Below are 22,136 nucleotides of genomic sequence, written 5' to 3'. Positions count from 1 at the left end.
AGACCTACATTAGTTACCTGTTTTCAGTAACAGGTGTTTTCACTGTTATGATAAAAGGCAGCGCGCGCCCCGAGCAGCCAAGCTCCTCCCCTGGAACTGCATTCTAGCCGCCATTGCTTAAGCACATGCCTCTGAGCATCAGTGCTTTATGTCCATTTATTTTGTGCATCTGTTAGCAAAATGAGTGCTAAGGAATCAGAAAAGCCTAAAAGAGCTCATAAGAGTGTTACACTTAGTGTAAAACTAGACATAATTAAGCATTTTGATCATGGTAAATGAAGTAAGGACGTTGTCCGTGTGTTGAACTTGCCTGCATCCACTATTTGCACTACAGTATTTATATGCAGAGAGAAAGAATCTTGAAAGCGGCCAATATTACTGTTGATTCTGCTCGTAGCAAAGTGGTCCCTCTTAGTCGGCATCCAATAATGAGTAAAATGGAAAGACTATTGATTGAGTAGATTGATGGGTGTACAAAGTGGGGTGTTCCGTTAAGTTATCTTATGCCTAAGGAGAAATCAGTCAGTCTTTTTAATAAGCTGAAACAGAAAGCACTGGACGATGGTGATGAAAGTGTTGCGAAAGTGAAATTTAAAGGTAGTCATGGGTGGTTTGATCAGTTTCTGAGGCGAGGGCAACTTCATAGCTTAAAGTTTACTGGAGAGAGTGCTTCGGCTGATACTGAAGCTGCCAAAAAGTTCCCAACAGAACTGAAGGAAATAATTACAGAAGGTGGTTATTTGTATAACCAAGTGTTTAACTATGACAAAACTGCCATTTATTGGAAAAATTTGCTGAGCACCCCAACCTCCGATGACTCTGCCTCACACACCATAATCAGTTTGCTCGCTGTCTTCCCGATTCCAGTAAGTGAAACTACACTGTACATACATTTCTACTTTATATAGGCAGTGTATTTTTGAGTTATTTGGTATGATTTGGCAGCTTCATAGCTTAAAGGTTATTGGAGAGACTGGGAATGCTCACAAATTTTTCCCTTATTAATAAATGGTAATTGCTTATTCACTGTACAACATTCTGGCTTACAAACTATTTCATAGGAACGCTCTACCTTGGGATAGCGGGGGAAAACCTGAACTCAGCAGGTCAGGTAGCATCTGTGGATAAATGTAAACAGTCCAAATTTCAGGCCGAGACCCTTCATCAGGACCGTAGGAAGATGTTACCAATTTTGTGACTTACCAGGCATGTGAAAGATGGCCTGCATAGCATAGCTGACTAACAGTATCTAGGGCCTCATTCTTGGGATGTTTGCCTGAGAATGGCTACTCACAGAGGTTCACCTATACCTCCAATAAACTTGAAAAATTTTGCAGAGACAACATTGGTGATACATTTCCAGTCCCTTGAAATGCCCTTAAGAATTGTCTGATATTATGGAAATGTAGCCATTAAGTAACTTAAGACAATTGGTAAAATTACATCCCAAAATCTGTGAAATGGTTGCAACAATAGTAAAATCTAAATATCTAGAAAATAATTTAACTTAAATTATTCTCGAGAATTTGATTCTTGTGGATTTTCTATACATAACAAGTAACACAAAAGGAATACTTAACACTAATATAACACAATTTTTTGTTGCTGTCCCTGTGATTTTGGCATAGTATTATGCGACCCGTGTGAGAAACAATAAACATCCTGTCCAGCTGGAACTCAGCATGCTTTCTCTCCCAACTGAGTTATTGAGTTAAATAAAACATGGGGCAGTAGAGCAGGTCTTTTGGCCCACAATCTTTGTGCTCTTCTGTGCGTGATCCATAACCCTCCATTCCCTGCATATTGATGTGTTTATCTGATAGTCTCTAAATGCCACATTCATATCTGCTTTCATCGCTCTACTTCCTAGTAGTCTGCTACTTTCTCTGTACAAATTGCCCAGCACATCTTTAAACTGCGAGCCCCAATCCATACCACCCCTCCCCCAAACACTTCATTATTACTCTCAACCCCATTCTCTCAACTTCTCCCTGTAACTTTGAAGCCCTGACAAATGAAGAAAAAAATCTATCAACTTTTTTTTAAAATATACCCAGTGACTTGATCTCCACAGGCATCTGTGGCAATGAATTCTACAGGTTCATCACACTTTGGCTAAAAAATTCCTCTTCACTATGTAAATAGATGTCCCTCTATTCTGAGGCTGTGCCTTCTGTGCCGCTAGACTCTACTGCAATAGGAAACATCCTCTCCGCCTCCACTATATCTGGCCCTTTCAATATTCTATAAGTTTCAAAGAGATTCCCTTCCTCCCCCACATTTGTCTAGACTCCAGTGAGTGCAGGCCCAGAGCCTTTAAAAAACTCTTCATATGTAAACTTTTTCACTCCTGGAATCATTCTTGTGAATCTCCTGTGGACACTGTCTAATGCCAGCACATCTTTTCTTAACCAAGAGGCCAAAAACTGCTCACAATATTCCAAGTTCAGTCTGTCCAATGCCTTATAAAACCTCAGCATTACATCCTTGTTTTAATATCATTATCCTATTGAAATAAATGCTAACATTGCATTTGCCTTCCTTACCACTGATTCAACCTGTGAGTTACATTTAGGGGATCCTGTGTTAAGACCACCAACTCCCTTTGCACGTTTAGTTTTTGAATTTTCTCCCCACTTAGAAAATTGTATACACCTTTATTCCTTCTAGCAAAGTACACAACTATATATTTCCCTATACTATATTCCATATATCACTTCTTTGTCCATACTCCTAATCTGTCTAGGTCCTTCTGGAGACTCCCTGCTTTCTCAATACTACCTGCCCTTCCACCTTTCTTTGCATCATCCACAAAGTTGGCCGCAAAGCCATTAATTCTGTCATCCAAATCCTTGATATATAAATTGGAAAGCATTAGCAACCACCAACACCTGCAGAAAACAACACTTATCACAGCAGCCAACCTGAAAACACCCTTTTTATTCCCACTATTTGCCTCCTGCCAGTCAGTCAATCCTCTATCCATGCTAGTATCTTTCCTGTATTACCATGAGCTCTTGTTAAGTAGCGTCATGTGCTGCTCCTTGTCAAGAGCCTTCTGAAATCTGAATAAACAACTCATCTTAAGGATTGCAGCTTCCTTTTCTATGCCCCTCATAAATTTATAAACCCATCAAGCCTTCCATCAGTGCCAGTCGCTTCGGAGTTCATCCAACTTATGGCATCAGATAAAGCGAGCTTTTGACGCATTAGTTTTAATAATTCATCTGTTAATGCAGAAACTGGGATGTTATGTTGAAGTTTTGTTAGACATTGGTGAGGGTGAATTTGGAGTTTCCTGTGCATTTCTGGTCACCTACTTACAGGAAAGCCATAAACATACTTGAAAGAGTACAGATAAAATTTACAAGGATGTTGAGTTTTAGGGAAAGGTTGAATAGGTTAGGAGTTTATTTCCTGTAATGCAGGAGAATGAGGGGAGATCTTATAAAGGTATACAAAACTACAAGAATATAGATAGCATGAATGCATGCAGTCATTTCCCCTTCAGGATGGGTGAGACAAGACCAAGAGGTCAAAGGTTTTGGGTAACAGGTGAAATATTTAAGGGAATTCTGAGAGAAAACCTTTTCAGTCAGAGTGTGGTGTGAGTGTGGAAATAATACTTGCAAATTAAATTGTAACATTAAAGATAAGTTTGGATAGGTACATGGGTGGGAGTGGTCCAGAACAATATGGTCTAGCTGCAGGTTGATGGGTCAAGGCAGAACATCAGCTGATTATTGACTAGATATGCCAAAAGGGCCTTGGTTTTGTGTTGTAGTATTCTGTAACTTTAACCTCTCCTTATAACTCATACCCTCTGATCCAGGCTGCATCCTGGTAAATCTGGTCTGCACCCTTTCCAGAGCCTTTACATCCTTCCTGCAATGGGGCAAGCAGAATCTTACACAATGTGGCAAGCAAATCTCTTTATGTTGTGCCCTGCTGGATAATAAACATTTGTTATATCTGCTTAACAAAGCCATCTTGTGTTGCTAGGTAAGTACTGTATATTGAACATTTTATCATTTTTTTCTTCATTGCTATCCTTATTTTTTTGTCATCAGTACTATTTTATGCAGTAAAACAGTCTGCTTGGTATAGCCCAATGATAGGGTGTGTAAAGTAAGGTCAAGTCAGATGAAAACTGAAGCGAGTCTGAATTCAGCCTTGATTCTGAGACAGACTGATGTTGCTGCTGATACCATAAGGTGAAGCTGCTCATTTGCTTGATAGCTGCTTTCTTCATCTCGATGATTACAAAATTTCATCCAAAAAGATCTACTTGAATAATTCAGTGACTACAGAGGAAAAAAAATTAATTCGAGCCATTTAAACAAATATGTAATTTAATGTGATGAGAGAAAATTAGCCTTGTCATAGACTTTTGTAGAACTCTTCAGTAATTTGTATTCAAAAGAAACGTACTGTCTAGACAATTATAATGGTACAGAAAAGGATAGAATAAGGTCTAACCATTTTAGTTAGATATAAATTATTTACCGTTGCTTTAGTTGAAAAATTAATGAAATTGAGACTTAGCTTGCATTTTGCATCTACTGAGATGTTTTCACCTGATCCCATGTTTTTTGTTTGCTAGATACCAGTTAAAGCAGGTTATGTGTGCCGGTAAGTTTATATTGCACATGACTGGATTGGCAATAAACTGGTTAACATTCAAGCGAAAGCACAAGATTAAGAAAAAGCATCATGGAATATAGACTGTTTAAGTGATTAGGCAGTGTGGTAGAGCACGGAATATGTTTAAGTGAGATGGTGCATGAAATGCTGATACCTTAGAGAAGAAAGCAAGTCACTTGAGATTTAAAGGAAAATAAGAGAAAACAAAGAAATTAGAAAGGCAAAAGGGTTTTGTGAAATGACGTGGGCCAGCAAGATTATGGAGAATCATACAATCTTTATGTATATTAGAAGGAAGGAATTGGCCAGATGGATAATCTGTGTATGGCACCGGGGGTATGAATGAAATCCTAAATGAATACTGTTCAGTATTCCCTAAGGAGAGGGATGTGGAGACTGGAGAGGTAAAAGAAGGGTACAGTGATATCTTCAGCACATCTAAATAAGGAAGGTATAAGTGCTGGAAATATTGGAACACGTTAGGATGGATAAATTCCAAGGGCAGATGGGATCTATCCCAAAAAGCAAAGACATCTTTGTTAAATATAGGTAAAGTACTAGAAGATTGGAAGACAGTTGAACATGGCCCTAGTTCAAAAAAGCGCAGTAGAAATAGTGCTGGAAACTGCAGGTCAGTGAGGTTTACATCAGTGGTGGGGCTTTTATGCAACACATCTCACAAATTTGACTGAAATGTTTGAGGAAATGATGAAGTGATTAATGAGGTGAATCAATGGCCATCTATTATATCAGTTATCCCACATTATCGACTGGTCCAGAAGGGACAAGGGATCTGAGGTATATTGGTAAAATTGGCTTGGATTCATGTAGTAGTCATGCATGTGTGTTTTTCTTGTTGGAGGTCTGTAACAGATGATGTACTGCAGGGATCCGGGCTTTGACCATTGCTGAGTGTAGGCAGTTTAATTAGAAGCTTGCAAATCACTTAAAAATGGATGAACCATAGAACACTACAGCACAGAAAACAGGCCATTTGGTCCTTCTACTCAGTGCTGAAACTTTATTCCATTAGTCCCATTGACCTGCACCCAGTCTATAACCCTCCAGACCTCTCCCATCCATGTATCTATTCAATTTATTATTAAAACTTAAGAGTGAGCCTGCATTTACCACGTCAGATGGCAGCTCGTTCCACACTCCCAGCACTCTTTCAGTCAAGAAGTTCCCCCCAGTGTTCCCCCTAAACCTTTCCCCTTTCACCCTAAAGCCATGTCCTCTTGTATTTATCTCACCTAATCTGAGTGGAAAGAGCCTACTCACATTTACTCTGTCAATACCCCTCATAATTTTGTAAACCTCTATCAAATCCCCCCTCATTCTTCCAAGTTCCAAGGAATAAAGTCCTAACCTGTTCAATCTTTCCCTGTAACTCAACTCCTGAAGACTTGGCAGCATCCTGGTAAATCTTCCCTACACTCTTTCAATCTTACTGATATCCTTTAGGTGACCAGAACTGCACGCAGTACTCCAAATTTGGCCTCACCAATGTCTTATACAACCTCACCATTACATCCCAATGCCTATACTCAATACTTTGATTTATGAATGCCAGGATGCCAAAAGCCTTCTTTACAACCTCGTCTACCTGCGACACTATTTTCAGGGAATTATATATCTGAACTCCCAGATCTTTTTGTTCCTCCGCACACCTCAATGCCCTACCATTTACTATGTATGTCCTACCTTGATTTGTCCTTCCAAAATGCAACACCTCACACTTGTCTGCATTAAATTCCATCTGCCATTTTCTGGCCCATTTTTCCATTTGGTCCAGATCCTTCTGCAAGCTTTGAAAGCCTTCCTCACTGTCCACAACTCCTCCAATCTTATTGTCATCAGCAAACTTGCTGATCCAATTTACCACATTATCATCTACCACATTTACCACATTACCACAGGTGGCACACCACTAGTTACAGGTCTCCACTCAGAGAAGCAATCATCCACTACCACTCCCTGGCTTCTCCCACACAGCCAATTTTGAATCCAGCTTACAACCTCTCCTTGGATACCTAGTGTCTGAACCTTCTGAACTAACCTTCCCACATGGAACCTTGTCAAAGGCCTTACTAAAGTCCAGGTAGACAACATCCACAGCCTTTCCTTCATCTACTTTTGTGGTAACCTCCTCGAAAAACTCCATAAGATTTCTTAAGCACAATCTATCAGGCACAAAGCCATGCTGACTATCCTTAATCAGCCTTTGGCTGTCCAAATACTTGTATATCCGATCTCTCAGAACACCTTCCAATAATTTACCGACTGCTGATGTCAGGCTCACTGGCCTGTAATTACCTGGCTTACTTTTGGAGCCTTTTTTAAACAATGGAACAACATGAGCTATCCTCCAATCCTCCAGCACCGCACCCATGGCTAAGGACATTTTAAATATTTCTGCCAGGGCCACTGCAATTTCTACACTAATCTCTCTCAAGGTCCGAGGAAATACCATGTCAGGCCCGGGGGATTTATCTACCTTTATTCGCTTTATCTGCCTTTATTTAAAGGCAGCAGGGACCTCCTCCTTTTTAATCTCTATGCCCCTATGGCAATACTGCTTGTTTCCCTTCCTTCCATATATGCCATGCCAGTTTCCTGAGTAAATACTGATGCAAATAAAACTGTTTAACATCTCCCCCACCTCATGAGGCTAGACACATAAATGACCACTCTGATCTTCCAGGGGACCAATTTTGTCCCTTGCTATTCTTTTAATATACTTGTAGAAACCCTTTGGGTTTACCTTCACATTATCTGCCAAAGAAACCTCATGTCTTTTTGCCTTCCTGATTTCCTTCTTTAGTATTTTCTTACATTTTCTACACTCTTCAAGTACCTCGTTTGTTCCTTGTTGCCTATACCTGCTATACACTTCTCTCTTTTTCTTAACCAGATCACCAATATCCCTTGAAAACCAATGTTCCCTATGCCTGTTAACTTTGCCTTTAATCCTGGCAGGAACATGCAAACTCTGCACTCTCAAAATTTCACCTTTGAAGGTCTTCCACTTACTGAGCACATCCTTGCCAGAAAACAAATTACCCCAATCCATTCTTCCTAGATCCTTTCTCATTTCCACAAAATTGGCGCTTCTCCAATTTAGAACCTCAACTCGAGGACCAGACCTATCCTTATCCATAATTGACTTGAAACTAATGACACTATGGTCACTGGACCCAAAATGTTCAGCTACACATATTTCTGTCACCTGACCTGTCTGGTTCCCTAATAGGAGATCAAATATTGCATCCTCTCTCATAGGTACCTCTTTATATTGATTTAGAAAACTTTTTTGAACACATTTGACAAACTCTAAGCCATCTAGCCCTTTCACTGTGTGGGAGTCCCAGTCAATATGTGGAAAGTTAAAATCCCCTACTATTACAACTTTCTGTTTCTTACATCGGTTTGCTATCTCTCTACAGATTTGCTCCTCCAATTCTCTGACTATTGGGCTGTCTATAATACAACCCTATTAGTGTGATCATACCTTTCCCATTCCTCAGCTCCACCCATATGGCCTCTATAGACAAGCCCTCTGGGCTGTCCTGTTTATGCACAGCTGTGATATTATCCCTGACTAGTAATGCCACTCCTCTTCCTTTCATCCCTCCCCCTCTATCACATCTGAAACAACGGAACTCGGGAACATTAAGCTGCCAGTCCTGCCTCTCCTGCAACCAAGTCTCACTAATAGCAATAATGTCATAATCCCACATGCCAATCCACACCCTTAGCTCATTTGTTTTACCTACATTGAAATAGATGCACCTGAGAACATTTCTATCACATACAAACCTTTGATTTCTGTCTATACATGCAGTCCTCACATGACCTTTGTCCTACTCCATCTCACTATATGCTCTAACACTCCGGTTCCCCTCCCCCAGCAAATCTAGTTTAACCCCCCCCCCCCCACACCGAAACAGCACTAGCAAATGTACCTGCAAGGATGTTCGTCCCACTCCAGTTCAGGTGCAAACCATCACATCAGAACAGGTCCCAACTTCCCTGGAACAAAGCCGAATTGTCCTGAAACTTGAAGCCCTCCCTCCTGCACCATCTCCTTAGCCACGTATTTAGCTGCATTATTTTCCTATTTCTAGCCTCACTGGCACGTGGCACGGGTAGCAATCCTGAGATTGCAACCTTGGAGGTCCTGTCCTTCAACTTTGCACCTCTCTCCCTAAACTTTCTTTGCAGGACCTCCTCCTCCTTCCTATCCACGTCATTGGTCCCTACGTGGACCACGACATCTGGCTGCTCGCCCTCCCTCCTGAGAATACCGAGAACTCGATCTGAGATATCTCAGATCTTGGCACCAGGGAGGCAACAGACCATCTGGGATTCCTGTTCTCTCCCACAAAACCTCTTATCTGTCCCCCTAACTATTGAATCCCCTATCACTACTACTCTCCTCTTTTCCCTTTCTGAGCTGAGGGTCCAGTCTCGGTGCCAGAGATGCGACCACTACAACTTGTGCCTGGTAGGTTGACCCCACCAACAGTTTCCAAAACAGTATACAGTTGGCCCTCTTTATCCGCGGGGGATTGGTTCCAAGACCCCCTGTGGATACCAAAAATCGCAGATGCTCAAGTCCTTTATTTAACCTGTTCAGTGCGGTGGTCTTTAGGACCCAGCGGAACCCTGGACTTTATTTAACATGTTCAGTGCTGTGGACATTATGACCCGTTGGCGCAGCTCCGAATCCGCAGTGTTTCTGTTCTTGAAAATAATCACGATCACAATTGAAAATAAGGTGGAAGTAATAAAGCAATCGAAAAGAAGTGAAACGCCATCGGTCAATGGAAAAGCGTTAGGCTACAGTCGGTCAACGATCGGAACAATTTTAATGGAGCATGTGAAAGGCCCTGCCACGATGAAAGCTACAATTATTACTAAGCAACGTAGTGATTTAGTTATTGAAATACGTATGTTTCTTAAGTGTTTTATATGCATAGAAAGGTAAAATATATACTATATACTAAGAAAAACATTTGACTAACTGACGCTAAATAATACCGGATGTACCTGTTCCGACTTCAAATCCAACTTAAAGATGAAGTCAGGAATGGAACTCATTCATAACCCGGGGACTGTCTGTACTATAAAGTCATTTCTAGATTATTTATAATACCTAATACAATGTAAATGCTATGTAAATAGTTGTTATACTGTATTGTTTAGGGAATAATGACAAGAAAAAAATAGTCTGTACATGCTGAAACAACGAGTGCTGGAGAGAGAACTTGCGGGTTTTCCCAATCCGCGGTTGGTTGAATCTGCACATGCGGAATCCATGGATAAGGAGGGCCGACTGTACTTACTATTGATGGGAATGGCCACAGGGGTGCTCAGCTCTTTCTGTCTATTCCCCTTCCCTCTCCTGACAGTCACCCAGCTACCTGCCTCCTGACTTTTAGGGGTGACTGTCTCCCTGAAATTCCTGTCTATTTTTGCCTCTGCCTCACAAATGATCCATAGTTCATCCAGCTCCAGCTCCAGCTCCAGTTCCCTAACTCAGTTTGTCAGGAGCTGCAGCTGGATGCACCTTTTACAGTTGTAGTCATCAGGGACAATTGTGCTGTCCCTGACGTCCCACATACTGCATATGGAGCACTCAACTGCCCTAACTGCTGCCTCCATTACCTACTTCTAAGTTAATTAAATTAATTAAAGGAACTTACCTGGCCTAACCTCACTGAGAGCAAGCTCGTCCTCAGCCTCTGCTCGCCAAAGCCTCAAAGCTCCACTCCTACCCTGAGCCACTCACATACTGTCCACTCCACTTCAGTTACCCTACCTTTTATTTGTCCTTGCTAATTATCTCAAGTACTCACTCCCTCTAGTCAACACTCTGTTTAACCCTTCAATTGGCCTCCGTGCTCTTTTTATAGCACCCTCACCTCAGATCCTCAGCTGCTTCCCAGCACTCCGCGCACTCCCAAGCCTCTAGCTCTTCCTCCGGCTGCGACAGTCCCGCGATCACACTGAAGTCATAGATAACAAAGAAGGGTGTTTAAAAATATAGTGGGACATAGATGAAAGTTAATCAGGTGGAAATTAATCCAAACAGGTGTGAGGATGACCCATTGGGATGGCAAATTCTGCTAAGACACACAGAATAACTGGCAAGGACCTTAGGATCATTAATGTAAAGAGAGACATTGAGGTGCAAGTCCAAATTCTCAAATGGTGACACTGGTTAACAGGATAGTGAAGAAGGCATTTGGTATTTGTTTGCATTTGTAGGTTGAAAGAGCAAGAAAAAGACTTGGTATGTTATGTTCTATTTGCTCCAAACATTGATTAAACTGCATTTAGTGCAGGGGTCACCAACCCTTTTTTAGCACTGCGGACTGGTTTAATATTGACAATATTCTTGCGGACCGGCCAACGGGGGGTGGGCGGAGGGTGTTAATCAGAATACAGCGATATTCAAAGTGGGTTCCTTACATCCAGTCTATTCGCAATTTAGTTTTTGTGGCTATTGGCACTTCCCACCTGCTCACATTTTTTCCACTCAAAAAGCTCAATGGGTTTGTCTTTAAGTGCAGGGTGCTTGGACTCAAGGTGCCGAAGCAGTGTTGAGGACTTCATTGCATCATTAGACAGCCTCCGGGCCTGAACTCCAGCCTCCCGCCTGCCTGCCACCAGACACTTTAGCTAGGTGTGGCTGGTCGTAGTGGTGGGTGGGTGGGGGTGGGAGAACCATGTAAGGGCCCTCCGCGTCTCTGCGGACTGCGACCGCCGCGGCCCCGACCGACTGAGCAAAAAGTGCGACAGGACGCATGCCCGCCCTCCTTGTAGGTACGTAGGATCTATTGGCCGACAACAGTTTGGCTCAAGGGATGACTTTCAGTAGATCGCAGTGAGGTAGCTGCTCTGCTACTTACGAAACCCTGAGTCTGAATTAGATCGTCTGCAAATATTTTAGCACTGGGTTCTCCACGAACATTCGGAGTGCTGAACAGATTTAGGGGCGGCACCCGTCTGTCTGTGCTCCAGGCCAGTAGCAATGGCACTTCTCGCCGGCCGCATGAGGTGGCCGATTATCTGAGGCCAACCAGTGATCCCTGGTTATCACTGCATTTAGGCAACTGATGACCTCGCGTGCGTTCAAGTTCAACAGTGGGCATGACAGGGAATGAGGAAAGGTACAGCTGACTCATATCATTTCATATCGCCAAATCATATCATTTCCTCAATATGGGGACCACTGACTTAGTGCATTATACACAGTTCTGGTTTTCATGCTGCATGAGGAATGTGGTAGCAATACGGAGAGTGAAGAAGTGATTCACCAGATGTTCATTGGAATGGATGGCAATAGTTATGCAAAATTGGATAGACTGCTCTTATTCTCACTGGATGTAAATGGCTTACGGGTAACCTTACAGAGTCTATAATATAGATATTTACAAAGTTATAAGGGGCAATGATAGGTAGTTAGAATTTTCTTACCAGGGCAGGAGAGAGAGGTAAGGTTTTCACACAGGGTGTAGTGAATACAACCAATGAGATGCTAGAGGAGATCTTGAATGCAATTACAATCATAATATTTAAGAAGCATTTAGACAAGTACTTAGATAGAAAAGGAGTGGAGAGATATGGGCTGAACATGGACAAATAGGTTTAACATAGATAGGTGTCATGGTTGGCATGGATGAGATGAGCCATGGGAGCTTATTTATATGTTATAGAATTCTGTAATTCTAAGAATGAACACAGACCAAGATTTCATAAAATGGTCATACAAGTTAAAAAAATATTCCAAGATAAAAACTGAAAGGTCATTTGTGTAGTATGCATGCATCAGTGTTTTATGGGAAAAATATGGTATTCAGAGGCATATGGTGGTCTGAGCACAAGAATCAGAAGGTTGGCATGCAGACAATTGTGAAACCAAACTCCACGTTATTGTTAATATATGAAAGGTTACAATATACAGCTTGAAAATTTTAAAACTGCAAGGCTGCCTTCAGTCAGTTGCTGGATTATGAACAACAAATGAAAGAATAATCAAATATTATGTAATCGATGTTCCCTCTGAGGTGTGCGCACACACCTTTTGCAACTGTTGCACAGAAGGTTGTCCCCTCTACCTCACTGGTATAGTAAGTATCTCACAATTGGATGCAATCCCATTACCTTTTCGATTTCTGATGCGGATGGTGTTGACAACGTGGAGTTTGCGATAATTTGGGTCTGCGGATTTTAGAACTGGCTTATTTATATTGTTTTTATTGAAGAAATTATTCAGTGCACACATGTCACGGCAAAAAATTGCACAGCACAACATTTTTGCTCACTCTGGTCATTACAAATTAGAGGGAACATTGTATTCAATGCAAAATATATTTTGCACAATATTCTGTCCAAGACTGAGTTATATCAGGACACTGCATTCTCTAATCAGGTGAATTTCAGCCTGTTTATTTCCTGGCATAATTAACTGGATGCCAAATCAGTAGTGAACAGCCTGAATTTTAAAATTGAGACTGCACCTTAAATATCAGCTACATTTCATTTCTTCTTATTAGATGAAAGGCATACATGCCTTAGAGAGATCACAATTAATTCATGGGATAGAGGAATTGCTCTTCAAGGAGAGTAGAATGAGAATTAGTTTTGTTCATATACTCCTCTTTTAATAGATGGCACGACAGAGCAGAAGATTAGATGTTGTTTCTCGAAGACAAAGTTATCTAGAATTCAGGTTGTCGTTTCAGAATAAAGGGTTGGGCATTTAGCACTGAAATGAAAACATTTATTTTTCCAGAAGTTGTAAGTGATTGTAATTTTTCAAAGTAACCTGTAGGAATCATAAGACCATAAGACATTGGAAGAGAATTAGGCCATTTGACTCAGTTAATCTTCTCCACCATTCCTTCATGGCTGATTTATTGTCTCTGAACCCCATTCTCCTGCCTTCTCCCTGTAACCTTTGACACCCTTACTAATCACCAACCTATCGAACTCCACTTTAAATATACCCAATAACTTAGACACCACAGCCATCTTGGCAATGAATTCTGCAGATTCACCACTCTCTGGCTAAAGAAATTCCTGCTCATCAATGTTCTAAAGGGTGTCCTTCTATTGTGAGTCTGTGCCCTCTGGTCGTAGGCTCCCCCATTCTTGGAAACATCTTCTGTATATCCACTCATTTTATGCCTTTCACTATTCGGTAGTTTTCAGTGAGATTCCCCTTCATCCTTCTAAACTCCAGCAAGTACAGGCCCAGAAGTTTTCCCCCAAGCACAAGCTTCCCCCAAGCTATCAGACTCCTCAATACCCAGAGCCTGGACTGACACCTTACTGCCCTATTGTCCTGTTTATTATTTATTGTAATGCCTGCACTGTTTTGTGTACTTTATGCAGTCCTGGGTAGGTTTGCAGTCCAGTGTAGTTTTTTTTTCTGTTTTGCTTTTTACGTAGTTCAGTCTAGTTTTTGTACTGTGTCATGTAACACCATGGTCCTGAAAAAATGTTGTCTCATTTTTACTATGTACTGTACCAACAGTTATGGTCGAAATGACAATAAAAGTGACTTGAGAATCAGCAAACACTCCTCAGATGTTAAACATGTTAATGTCACGTATATCTGTACATTGGTTCAGAGAGTCGAGGACAGTTTGGATCTTTGACTCTGTTCTGGTGACCTGTTTTCTGAGTTCAGCTGACTTTTTTTTTCAAACCGCTAAAACCATACAGAGATCTGTCATGTTACCTAGGCATTAGTTCAATGTTCTACTCTCAAAGTGTAACTGCTGAATTAAAATGGTTTGTACCTCTGCATTTTCAACAAAAATTTTGGAGTCAGGATCAAAGGATCATTCTTTATGAGTTCTTGTATTATCTGAAGAGAACAGATGAAGCTCTGATTTGACTGTGTTTTCCTGCCTCGCTGATACCCTTATTGAGCGTAAAACTGAGCCTTGACTGTGTTCCTAGTGATACTTACCTCTAACCATTGTGAACTTCAGATTATTAAATTCTGCACCTGTCATTGAAACTTGTATTGATTAAGTACAAATTGGTTCTTGCTGTGGTTCAAGAAATGACATCACTCATTGATCCCTCGGTGTTGGACGTCAGACCATTGTGCATCAATGTCTGACCGCTTCTGTGTAGACGTTGCTGTTTTGTAAGCGAATAAGCAACTTAACAAAAGCACCCTTTAAACTGTAATCCAAGAATAGTATTTGAAGAATTATCTTTCTTTTATTCAGGTGAATTATTGCAACAATAATCTAGTAGCCATGTTTAAATAATAAATGCAAGCCATCAGCACATGAGAAGGATTTGTAATCACCCTCACCTATCCATTCCATTATGTCCAAAATGATGATGAAACTGCATCTTGAATATAGTCTGTGGCACTGGTTACACATCATAGAAGGATGTGATTAAGCTAGAAAGGTTGCAGGAAAGATCCACAGCGATGTTTCCAGCACTGAAGGACCTCAGTTATAAGAAGAGACGTTTAAGACTGGGACTGTTTACTTTGGAGCGAAGGCAACTGAGGGCTGATCTTATAGTTTACAACATCATGACAGTTGTAAGTTAAGGTGATTGATTGGCCTTTTCTAATAAAGGAAACCAAACCTTGTTTAAAAAAAAGACTGCCTGAATGCAGATGGTTTGAAAAACCTGTTAAGGCTGAGATGGCTCAATCCTTGGATTATGCAACAGACCTTTAGAGTAACTTTCTTGTTCTCTGCAAAGTACTTGAAATACAAATAATGATGTGAGATTCTGAAGCAAAGAGAATTAGTATTAGTATCAAGGTACTTTGTGCTTTGACCGATAAGCTTTAACTTGCTATTTTTCAGCCAGAGTATATTTTTAATTTAGTTTATTATTAAACTATGAAAAAAGTATAGCATTAATTATCCATATTATGTGTTAGTTGTATTGCCTGAGTAATAACTAATATTCCACTATTGTACCTTTAGGTTACGTTTTTGGATTTCTACTTAAAATCTTTAATTCCTGCACTTTCCACTGAGCAACACTTGTTCTTACACCTCCCCCCTCACCACAATCCAGAGACCTATATAACCCTTCCAGGTGAGGTACAGATTCACCTGCATCTCCTTCAACCTCACCTTCCTCAATCACTGTTTTTGATGTGGCCTCCCCAACCTTGACAAGACCCATTCTACGACTAAAAGACTAATTTGCAGAGCAGCTGCATTTTGTCCGCAATGAATGTCTCGAGCTTCTGGTTGCATGGCATTTCAATGCCCTGTTCCATTCCCACAATGGAATGTCTGTTGCTGCCTTCTCCACTGACCAGGTTTCAACACATTTCACCCACCAGACTTCGCCTCCATTTGTTTCCATCTGCCCTTCAACCCTCTTCTCTAAGTATCTTTCATAATCTTGAAAGGGTGAAATATGTATTACTTTGCCTTCTGTCTTACAGGGGAAAATAACACTTTTTTTTGGTCAAGACGTGCAAAAATGCTGGATGAACTCAGCAGGTCAGGCAGCATCCGTTGAAAGGAGCAGTCAGAGTTTCGGGTTGAGACCCTTCGTCAGGACTAAAGAAGGATGGGGCAGGGGCCCTATAAAGAAGGTGGGGGGAGGGTGGAAAACCAATCAGAGGAAAGATCAAGGGGTGGGGCAGGGGAATCAGGGAGGGGATAGGCAGGAGAGGTGAAGAAGGAATCTAAGGAGAAAGCACTATGGATAGTAGAAGAAGGCATAGTCATGAGAGGTGACAGGCAGCTAGAAGAGGAGACAGAGTGAAGGTGGGATGGGGGAAGGGGGAAGGAGGGAATTACCGGAAGTTGGAGAATTCGACGTTCATACCAAGCTTCGTCGAGCACCTACGCTCCATCCGCCACAACAGACAGGATCTCCCGGTTGCCACTCACTTCAACTCTTCTTCACATTCCCATTCGGATATGTCCATACATGGCCTTCTCTACTGCCACGATGAGGCCAAACTTCAGTTGGAGGAACAACATCTCATATACCGTCTGGGTAGTCTCCAGCCCCTTGGTATGAACATTGAATTCTCCAACTTCCGGTAATTCCATCCCCCTCCCTTCTCCCATCCCACCTGCACTCTGTCTCCTTTTCTAGCTGCCTATCACCTCTCATGACTCTGCCTTTTTCTACTACCCATAGTGCTTTCCCCTTAGATTCCTTCTTCAACTCTCCTGCCTATCCCCTCCTTGCTTCCCCTCCCCCACCCCTTGATCTTTTCTCTGATTGGTTTTCCACCCTCCCCCCACCTTCTTTATAGGGCCCCTGCCCCCTCCTTCTTTAGTCCTAATGAAGGGTATCGACCCGGAACTTTGACTGCTCCTTTCAATGGATGTTGCCCGACCTGTTGAGTTCATCCAGCTTTTTTGTACGTCTTGATTTGTCGACAGCATCTGCAATGCACTTTGTGTTTACATTTTTTTGGTGTTTTCCCCATTCCATAACCTGTCATTTACACTGAAATTCTAGTGAATTCATACTTTACTTTTTCAAGGATTCTAATATATTTCCTATAACATGATATCAAAACTAGGAGCTGTTCTAAATCATGGTCTAACACATGCATAAACTCAACACACTTTATTCCTTCCTTGTTGAAAGATATGGCAGCAAATCTATCATTTAATTAGCCTTTCAGCAATCTCTGCAAACCCTTGCATTCTGGCCTAATAGTTAATTTGAACTATTTGTTTGTCTGTCCTGTTGGATGCCGTCTTTCACTGATTCTGTTGTGTTTCTTGTACTTACTGCGAATACCTGCAAGAAAATGAATCTCAGACTTGTATATGGTGGCATGTATGTACAGTACTTTGAAATTAGTTGTATCAGTTATGAGTTTTCTAGTTTACATATTCTTGTCCTCATGCAGCTGTCAAAAAGGAGTTAGAAAATTTGTAGGTGGTTTGTCAATATATTATTTTGTCTTTTGAGGAATTCAGCCTGGGCTGCATGAAGACATAATACAAATTAAAAATCTTCATTTCAACTGGGCATTACAAAATTGAACTGGAATTGGTTTACACACGCAAAAAGCTGGAGGAACTTAGCAGGGCAGGAAGCATCTAAGGAGAAAAGTACAGTTACCATTTCGGGCCGAAACCCTTCAGCAGGACTAAAACATCGACTGTACTTTTTTCTATAAATGCTGCCTAGCCTGCTGTGTTCCTCTAGCATTTTGTGTGTGCTGCTTGGATTTCCAGCATCTGCAGATTTTCTCTTGTTTGTGATTAGAATTGGCTTATTATTGTCACTTGTACTGAGGTACAGTGAAAAGTTTGTCTTGCATACTGCTCATCTCAATCAATTCATTATGCAGAGCGTTGAGGTAGTACAAGGTAAAACAATGACAAGGTAGAATAAAGTGTAACAGCTACAGAAAAAGCGCAGTGCAAGTAGACAGTACAGTACAAGATTTTAACCAGGTAGATTATAATAGTTTTTTTTGGATTATTTGGTTGTGCTTATATTTATATAAAATATCTTTTTATTGATATATAAGTTTCAGCTTTCTGCTTTGTCTCCTGAAATATTACAGATGTAAATGCTGTAGCATGTTTGAATGCCCAACATGGTGTGGCAAGTATGTGTTTAATTTATATTCTGTATGGCCAAATGCGCTTCTGCACAGAAGAAGTTCTCTTCCAGCAGTTTTTCCCAGGGGTTCTGAATCTAACCCTTAAGTCTCATGTGAAGAATTTGAGGTCATCAATTTATATCCCCTGGGCACCTCTGCATATAGTGGGATAAAGACAACTCAGGCATTCCTTGCTTCTGGCAAAGATGTTTTATCTGCAGATTGACTGGATAGCAACTTGTCACCATTGTTCTATTAAAGTCAAAGGCCAAAGATTACTAGCACTCATCAACCTGGAAATGCTTTTCTTGCTTACATAACAAAGATGTGCAGTTTATCATTTTTAGGTCCTTTAGACAAGAGTTGAGTCGCAGTAAATTAGACAATGCCTTGTATCTGAAAATGGACATTCTAATTGTATAGTTTTCTTCCTATGTTTTAGTAATGAATTCTGTTTCTCTGATGTTTTATTTCATTTCTTTGGCATCATTACTAGTTGAGGAATAGAAGAGTTTTCACATGTAATGTTCATAGAACATACAGTACTGTTACAAAAGTCCTAGGTACATAGATATTGCTAGTGTGCCTAAGACTTCTGCACAGTGCTGTATTTGTCAACTTGAAGCAGAGAGCAAATCTGACAGGGGCAAAAGATGTTGGGAATGGCAAGGGTGGAGCGCCACAGGAGGGGTGTGGGTCAGATGGTACAGAAGTGTGCCAGGGGCAAAGGATGGCGTGGGTGCAGATACACCAAACCCTGAGACACCAGGCAGGGTCATTTGTTTCAAAAAATTGGTTTATTGATTATTACAAAATGTCTCTCTGGTGCTTCCTGCTCCCTTCCCTCATCCTTCTCCTTGACCCAAATATGATTACCTTCTCCCTTCTCTCTTCCCACTCTCAGTCCACTAAAGAGACCCATATCAGAGTCAGGTTTATCATCACTCACATATATCATGAAATTTACATATTTTGCTGCAGCAGCAGCACAATGCAATAGAAAAAATTACTACAGTACTGTACAAACTTCTGAGGCACCCTAGCTTGACTTCCTATATACATTCAGTGACCACTTCATTAGCTATAGGATTGTACAGCAGCGGAATCAGAAATGGCCATCCACTTTGCAGTCCCATGTGCTGGGCATTCACACCACTGTTGTAACGCATGGTTATAAGAGTTACAGGTGTCTTCTTGTCAGCTTGAAACGATCTGGCCATTCTCCTCTGACCTCTCTGATCAATAAGGCGTTTACGTCCATTGAACTGCCGCTCACTAGTTGGGTTTTTTTTTGTTTCGCGCAGTGCTCTGTAAATTCTAGAGAATGTTGTGCATGAAGATTCCAGGAGATCAGTGGTTTCTGAGATATGCAAACCACCACATCTGGCACCAACAATCATTCCACTGTCAAAGTCACATAGATCATATTTCTTCTCCATTCTGAAGTATGGTCTGAACAACAACTGAACCACTTGACAATGCTTGAATGCTATTATGCACTGAGTTGCTACCACATGATTGGCTGATTAGATATTTGCATTCAGGAGCAGGTGTCTAGGTGTTCCTAATAAAGTGGCCACTGACTATATTTGTAACATCGTAAAAAAACCTGGCATTAGATGGGTAGCTGTTAAGCTTGGGTATCACAAGAAAAAGTAATTGGTGCAAATAGTTCAGCGATTTTGAGCTTGTTGCTGTTAATGATAACATCACGAGAGTCCTCAGCATTGAAACAAGCCTTCAGGCTCACCAAGGCTGTGCCAGCCCATTAACCTGAATTGCATTTTATTCTCAGTCTCAGCATCTATTATTGTATTCTTCTATTCACTAGTATACCAAGAGCAATTTGCAGAAGCCAATAAACCTACTAACCTCACTGTCCTTGGCAGAACTGGAGGAATCTCACCTGATTACAAAGAGAACATTCAAACTCCACACATAGCACCTGAGGACAGGGATAAACCCTAGTTGCAGAGCTGTGAGACAGCAATTTAACTTGTTGTGGCAGTGTTGCCGCCACACTGCCAAGGACCTGTAACTTATTGGATTTCCCAGTGACAGTAGCAAAGTTCATTGTTAAAAATAAACCCATACTTGTCAAATTGTAAATGAAGAAGTACTAGGTGGCTCAGTGAGTACACATCCTGATTAGTGTATAATTAGTGAATGATAAACGTTTTAGGAACAGTGTCTTCCCCTCCACCATCAGATTGCTGTGCAGTCCATTAAATACCTCACTATTAAGCTCTCTTTTTGCATGCACATTTATTTTTGTTACTTATTTGAGTGGCATGGTAGCATAGCAGTCAGTGCAACACTATTACAGTGCCAGCAACCCAGGTTCAATTCCACCACTGTCTGAAAGGAGTTTGTACGTTCTCCTTAAGACCATGTACTCCGGTTTTCCTCCAGATGCTCCGGTTTCCCCCTCTATTCCAAAGGCTTACGGGTTAGTAGGTTAATTAGCCTCATGGGTATAATTTGCCGGCACAGGCTTGATGGGCCCCAAGGGCCTGTAACAGAACTGTATTTCTCTGCATTAACTACACAGCTGCTGCAAAACAACGAATTTCAGAACATATTTCAGGGATATTAAACGATGCTGATTTTGAGGAAGATTTATGGAGGTGGTTCGGTGATGAAGTTCCATGATTGCACTGTGATGCCAGGCAGAAGGAAAGTTAGTGCCTTATTGATTTCCATTCTCTTTTGTTTGAGAATATTCTTGGTTGAAGTTGGATCATGTTAGAGACATGTTTAGCAATGAGCGTTCCAGAGCTGCTGGATTTGCCGATCTATAGCCTCCTGAGAGAATTAGTTGAAATATCAAGTATCATGGAAGCAGAACCTGCAAGGCTGCAGCTTTATTAGTTATTCTCTGTTAGTCCCACATAGCTCTTGTTTCTCTCAGTATGTATCTGTCTCCTTCTTAAATGCCCCAGCCTCCACAACTACAAATTAAAATCAAAAGAAATGTAAATGGTGGAAATCTTAAATAAAAACAGACAATACTGGAAACACACTGCAGATTAGATAGCATAAAATGCAGCATGGATACAGACCATTCAGCCCAACTCATCCATGATGACCGGTGGGTATCTTTTGGTGTTAATCCTGACATATTCAGTACTTGGTCCATTGCCCTCTGTACCCAAGTGATGTAAGTGCCCATCTAGACACTTGGTTCAGCAGCAAACCAGCTGCAATGGCTTTCTCTGGCAGCACTCTGTGGAAAAGGAACAGAGTTTTAACATGACGTGTTAAAGATCATTCACCTTGAGAAAGAGGTTACAAAGAGAATTGAGACACAAATCTGATCATTGCATTTCAGAGCACCTTTGTGCAGTCACAAGGAGAGACCTTAAGCTTTTGGTTGCCTGCTACTTCAATTCACCATTCCTCTCCCAACACTGACCTGCCTAACTGTTCTACTGCTCTGTTACAATGAGAGCTAAAAATTATAAGTTCAACTATATGTGCACTTGCATCGTTCTGAACTTGAATTGAATTTCCCAACTTTCATTATATAGACCAGTACAGCACATAATCTGGCCTTTCGGCCCACTGTGTCAGTGCTGACCATGCTGCAAAACTAATTAATCCCACCTGCCTACACACGGTCTGTATCCCTCTATCCCCTACCTGTTCATGTGTCTGTCTAAACTCTATATGTTGCTATCGTATCTAGTTCTACCACTTCCCTGAGAGCACTTCCGGGCACCTACAAATTGCACATTTCCTGTGGCTGTTGCCCTCTCAACTTGAAGTTTTGCCCTCCCTAGGGAAAAGACTTTGACTGCCCACCCTATCTGTGTCTCTCATCATTTAGTAATTTTCTATCAGGTCTCTCCTCAGCTTTCAACATTGCAGAGAAGATAATCCAAATTATTCTAAC

The 22,136-nt window shown here is 41.2% G+C and overlaps 1 protein-coding gene and 1 long non-coding RNA gene across 5 annotated transcripts in view; one reads left to right on the top strand and one right to left on the bottom strand.

The window, feature by feature from the left end:
* The window catches only part of vps8 (VPS8 subunit of CORVET complex), a 607,159-nt gene that overhangs the window by 448,493 nt on the left and 136,530 nt on the right, over nt 1-22,136 (top strand). The window lies entirely within an intron of this gene.
* Nucleotides 19,043-22,136, bottom strand: part of LOC132392760 (uncharacterized) — a 49,192-nt gene continuing 46,098 nt past the window's right edge. The window contains exons 3-4 of one of the 2 annotated variants that reach the window (XR_009511641.1): nt 21,304-21,467; nt 19,043-21,192 (exon numbers count right to left, since the gene is read on the bottom strand). This is a non-coding gene — a long non-coding RNA (uncharacterized LOC132392760). Of the gene's footprint in view, nt 21,468-22,136 lie in introns of both variants that reach the window. The other variant, XR_009511640.1, reaches the window with a different exon arrangement.

Source organism: Hypanus sabinus, chromosome 4, assembly GCF_030144855.1.
Source record: "Hypanus sabinus isolate sHypSab1 chromosome 4, sHypSab1.hap1, whole genome shotgun sequence".
NCBI classification, from domain to species: Eukaryota; Metazoa; Chordata; class Chondrichthyes; order Myliobatiformes; family Dasyatidae; genus Hypanus; species Hypanus sabinus.
This window is presented reverse-complemented; position numbering and strand designations above follow the sequence as displayed.